This window comes from Eumetopias jubatus, unplaced genomic scaffold, assembly GCF_037043125.1.
Source record: "Eumetopias jubatus isolate StellerSeaLion01/CBP00866 unplaced genomic scaffold, mEumJub1_p1.0 scaffold_2, whole genome shotgun sequence".
Lineage (NCBI taxonomy): Eukaryota > Metazoa > Chordata > Mammalia > Carnivora > Otariidae > Eumetopias > Eumetopias jubatus.
This window is the reverse complement of record NW_028274808.1, coordinates 43,675,509-43,681,508: the sequence shown is the minus strand read 5'-3', so window position 1 is coordinate 43,681,508 and position 6,000 is coordinate 43,675,509.

Sequence of the window (6,000 nt, the reverse complement as noted above, 5' to 3'; positions counted from 1 at the left end):
AATTAAGTTAAAATGAGGCCGTTAGGGTGGGCCCGCATCCAATTAAGAAGAGGACATTTGGTCACACACAGAGATCCCAGAGATTCTCACATGCAAAGGGAGGACCGTGTGAGGACAGAGGGAGAAGGTGGCCACCTGCAGACCAAGCGGGGAGGCCTGGGCAGGAGCCAACCCGGCCAGCACCTTGATCTTGAACTTCCAGCCTCCAGAGCTTGAGAGAATCAATGCCTGTTGCTTAAGCCTCGTGGTCTGTGGCATTTTGTTCCGGCAGCCTGAGCAGACTAACGTAGATTTACAAAGAAAAGGACAACGTATTCACGCCTTTAATGAATACTCAGTGAGTTGGGCACTAGGCGGACAGGAGATACCAGCCTGAAGAAGAAAGAGGTGGTTTACACCCTCTGCAAGCTTCAAGTCTGAGAAGATACCGTCGCCGCCTTCAAGATGGGGAGAGAAGCCCGGCGCTCAGAGAAAATACAATGGCATCTAATTCTATGTGTGTAGGTGAAGTTTAAATTGAGTGGTGCTAACTTCCAGTGGTGGGCGCACAGAGAAAATAAAACTGAAAGGGAATCATGAGGGGAGGTTTTGTGGGGCGGGGGCCAGAACGGTTCACGGGAGGCAAATCTGGGCTGCTCTGGACATTTGCAGGGGACTTCCAGGTCCAGAAACGGTGTCCTGCCAGTGCTCAGGGTGCCGGCCAGGACAGGCTTGTCTCCTGGGAGCTGTTGCCACCATGGCTCAGGCCGAAAGTTCCTGCTCTCCGGCGGCTGGGGCTCGGCTGGCCCTTGTGAGGTTGTTCGCTGCCATTTCTCCAGGCAGATGGGGACTGCTGGCTGTTCATCAAGTTAGCAATTAACAAGTAATTCATTAGGCGCCTAATGAACAAATTATTAACCTGGCAAGCCATGTCCAGCTGCTGACTGGGGGGGGGGAGGAAATGACTATTAATAAGGTCTTGGAATGGCAGCTGTGGTTTAGTGGTTAAGGCATGGGCTGGGCAACAGGAGATGTGGGTTCTGGACTTTTGGGCCAAATCGCTTTGCCTCTCTAGGCTTAGTTTGGCTGCTCACATGGTGGGAGTAATAAAACCCTATTAGTGGGCAAATGAAATGTCAGAAACGGTCTGAATAGATGCAGGGCATTCAGTTATATACACTCCAAGGCCCCTTCATTCTAACTTCCTATGATTCCACTTCCCCAAGCCAAGGTAAGGTATACCGGGACCATCCCTAGAAGCCGGGGATTTGGGAAGTGTCACTCATAACTTAGTATCTGCCTGGAGCCATAGTATATGCAAGGACTATGCAGGGTAGGGCAGATGTGAATAATGGGGCCCTGCTCTCCCGGCGCTTACAATTTGTGGATAGCAGACATTCACACACAGCAAACTCACTAGAGTACGAAGCAGTTTGTGGTCCGGCCAAGAGCAACAGAATTTCGGAGGAGAAAAAGAAGTGTCAGCAGAGGTGAGGGGGAGCCTTGCAGGAGGGCAGGGACTTGAAGCATGACTTCATTGTGTTTTTCTGATTATAAAAATAACATGCACTCATTCCCCCAAATCTCCAAATAGAGAAAATTGGAAAGAAGAAGATAAAGATAATCTGTAATCTCATCAGCCAGAGATAACTGCTGTTGACATTTTTGTGTGTATCTGGGGAGGATTTTGACAGGCAGAGATGGTGAAAGGATATTCTAGGTGGAAGCAGTGTCTTGAGTGAAAGCTCTGGGCTGGAGGAGGGTAAGACCTGGGGTGGGGGCTCTGGGAGATGGATGTGTGGACCAGGCAGGCTGGAGCAGGGGTCCTGGAGCAGAACAGAATTGGCGGCCGGAGGCAGGGAAAAGGGCTGAAGAGGGCAGAAGGGGCCAGACTGCCGTGGTGGAGGGGGTGTGTGTGAGAGATAGCGCCTTGTGCATCAGACCAGAAGCCCCAGCCAGCAAGCCAGCCCTCTGCTGTTCAATCACGCTCGTGATGCAATGGAACTTATTGATGTTGCTGTCCCACTTAGGAGAAATACTGCAAAAACCCTAGCAGGAAAAATAAACAAATATGAAGCCGTGGCAGAGCTGCCAAAGGGAGTGTGGGACCAGAGGAAGAGCCAAATAGGCCTGCATCTAGTGGGACTGGCTGGGGCTGTTTCAGCTGTGTCGGCAAGTCTCCTCAGGGGATAAGGAAGCTGTCCTGCTTTGCCTCCCACCCGGCAGGTGTGACCTCCCTTTGGACCCTTGCCTCATCCCTAGGAGACATCTAATTCACAGATATTCTTTGGTCTTGTAACAGCAGAAGGGTTCAGAGTTGACAAAAGTCTTTTCTATGAGATACTTAAAAGGGTTTTGCGGGAGGCAGAGTTTTTCTTTGGCCCCCATGATGGAGACATTGATGCCCACCACACATTCCATCTCTTTCTCCACATCTGCCAGTCCCACTGCTGTCAGACGGGACCACGTCATGGTTCTGGCCAATGGCCCATGGGTGGAGGTGACACGGATCGCTCCGGCCATCTGTCTACACTCCAGCTCTCTTTGCTTCTGCCTCAGTGGCTGAGGAGGCATTTTGTTCCAGGAGGAGTAGCCATGAAGTGATAGCGCGTCCCTCAGTCTGGATCCCTGAGTGACTGTGTGGAGCAGTGCTCCCTGCAAACTTGAGCTGAGCATGTTGCGTGAAGAAGAAAGAAACCTTTGTAGTGTAAGCCTTGGAGACCCTGCAGGTGTTTTCCATTGTAGCTTAGCCTAGCTTAACTAATACAACACATTTTGGTCGACTGAGGTCTGACATTTTATCTTAACAGTAAAACTAATAGCTTTCACTGGACAGCTTTCCACAGTTTACTATAGAGCAGGTTCACACCATCATTTCCATCCTAGGAGCAATCACATATATGGGAATTGGCCCCTGGTAAGAGCTCAGGAAATGTTAATTCTTTATGTAATGACTTCCTTAAATCCCCACTGCTAGGCCCATCCAGGTTTTAATCAATCCCTCTCCCTACAGTGCTCTAATTCTACCAGTGTTTAGCTTCCAAACGGTGTTACACTTCTTTGTTCTAACACCTGTCTCCCACAACCAGGTTGGAAGCTCCTCGATACTGTCTTACTCAAGACAGCGTCTGTCAAGTTTGTGTGTCAGCGTCTACTACAGCAGGTGCCTAAACGATGGCTGAGCAAGCCACAGCTGTGTGTGGGCGGTGTAGGCCTATCATCACTGTTTTCTTGACGTGTGGCTAGGTTAGGGGACTGGTCCAAGGTCACGCAGCTAGTAAGTAGCACAGCCAGCCGCGGGCCCCAGCTTCATGACTAATAATCACAGCCCGTTGACTGCACAGGCCGTTTTGAGGCCCAAATGAGATATTGCCAGGGTGCTTTGGGGGGCATTCCTATTATGTTTGCATTTTCTATTTCTAAAGGCCAGTGGGGAGCCCCAGGTGGGGGGGTGGTTAGAAGCTGGACAAGGGCCAGGCTGGACTAAGGAGGGATGTTGAGAGGACAGGGACAGGAGCTTGTCTGCCGTATCCTCAGCAGCAGGACAGTGCCTGGAGCGCACTCGGTGCTCAATTCAGTGCCCCTGTGAACAAATGGGAAGGAACCCGCAGGGAAAGGGAGGCGGGGAAGGAAGCTGCAACTTGAATTCTGAAGAGACAGATCCGTGACGGGGGTGTGCAGGGTGGGGAACATGCACAGGCTCCCTTCCCGCCCGAGCTCCAGCTGTGTGCATCCGCTGGGGTTCACGTGGTGTCTGTCTCCTACCCCTGGGGAAATGCGGGGCTGGGTTGGCTGCCAGGCAGGTGATATTATGTGTGGCTGGCTCATTGTCGCATCTGTGCAGTCCATTTAAGCACTCCCAGAACACTCACTGGCCAACAGAACATCAGCCATGGGGCCTCCCCTATTCCTAGCTCCTCCCCAGGGTAGGGGGGCAGAGGGGCGGCCCTTTCTCATCCTCTGGTGGCCTGAATCCCATCCAGGGAGCAGACAGATGGAGCATCCGGATGTAGTGGTCCGGCAGGGGCTTCGAACCGCACCTAGGGAAGAGATGCCCACACCCTCAGAGCTGATGGCAGGTAGAAGAAGCTCCTCTGGGGCAGTGATTGGTTTTAATTAGGCATCAGATTCCAAAAAGGGCCGGTTGTTTTTCTTGGCCCAGTAGGTCTCTTCCAACAGACTGGTTCCCTGTCCTCCTTTGGGGAGTGGAAAGTTCTCTCTCTTTTGAGAAGCCCTTTGACACCCCCACTGGATACTCCTGGCACGGCTGGGTACCATGGAGTCAGCGATAGTGTGATTTGAAGGGTGAAGGGAGCAGCTTCCCAGACACCTCCCAGAACCCCAGATCTGAGGACCAGAGGACACTGAGAATTCATCAAGTGACACTTGCAGATGGATTAGATGAACTTGCATCCCCACTGCAAGTAACTGGTTATGGCAGCCTGGAGTGCTGCGCTGAGAAGTCGTAGCTGTGATCAATTAACAGTATATGCCATGGTTAGGAGAGGGGAGTAGTGCATGAACGAAGCAGATTTGCCTTCTTGGATCTCACTTGAATCCCTTTCTCCTGGTGCCTGATTTCCACCATTAGAGAACCATTACCTTGCTTTAAGGCCCTGTCTCTCTGTTCATATTTCTTTTAAAATGTGTATGTGTCAGAGAGGAGTACCAAGAAGGTATTGAAGAATTCAATGATTGATTGATCAGGATTGATCACAAATAAAGACTGTTATCAGTTTTGCTAGTTCTGGAAAATGCAACACACTGACAACCTTAAAATGCATGGATTATCACTTGGCTTAGGATCTGTTTATCAGACTGCCTTCTGAAGTGGCAGCTGGCTGAAAAGAAGTGGGAGAGCAGGTCAGTCTGGTGGAAGGCAAGGTTGGAAAGTGGAGGCCCTCCTCCCCGACAGGGTGCACGCCGGGGCTCGGGGTATGGAAGTGTGACCTGTGGGAGGGCACAGGCCAGCTCTACTCTTTCCTCTGTTCAGAAACCCTTTCTTGGGAGAGACCCGTGTTCCTGGCACCGTTGCCCATTCTCTGCGGGCTATGTCTTCATCACCCACTTTGGGGGGGCCAGGTTTGGGGAGAACCGAGGTTGTAGCTGCTTCATTTCTTCAGAGTAAATATTATTGGGGTCGCTGGGCTGAAGTGCAGGGGGTGGGGGATTATATGCTAATAAGTGAGAGCCAGGCAGTTCCTTGCGTCGATCAGGAATTCTAATGAACCGTTAATGTACTAAGTCTTTATGGAATTAGACTTTAAAGTGAAGAGTATAAGCTAATCTAGCTTGAATTAAAAGAACTTAAATGGCAAAGAAGTCCTTCGGTCAGATTTATCAGTTCTTCCTAAGGAGAACAGATTGGGAGGAAAGAGAAGCATTCTATACGGGTCAGTCAGACCCCAATGAGTCCACCAATAGTCCAGAAAAAGAAAAAGGGCTTTGACCTAGGTCAGCAATCCCAGGTCTGAGCCTCTGTGCTGAGCTTAGGTCAGGGAAGGGACATCATTCATTCATTCGTTCATTCATTCAACAAGCACTTACCTGAACACTGATTATGTGCCAGCCTCTGACCATATGGGGATGAAGAAGATGTAGGTCCGGTCTGCATAGAGCTTTGAGTGGGGTGAGGAGTATAGACAAGAAAACAGGCATTTTCAGTAGAGTGTGCTAAGTGCTGAGCTTTGGAGGCCTTGGCTTTCACATCTGTGGAAAGGGGATGGTCCTCTTCACCACGGAGCCCCAGGCCACAGGGATAGCCAGAGCTGTCCCAAGCAGTGCACCAGCTGTGGGCCGCTCACTCCTGAAGCAGATGGGGAAGGGGGCCCCCAGAATTCACCATGGCAACCCCAAAGCATAGTGACTGTTTCTGCGAAATTGTCTTTGTTTTTACAATTAAAAAATCCTTTATTTTTATTTTACTGAAGTGTTTGAGCAGAGGCCACCTCACAAATAGGAAATTTGGAATCAGTTGGGTCTGGGTTCAGGTCCAAGGTCAGCAACTCACTATGTGATCAT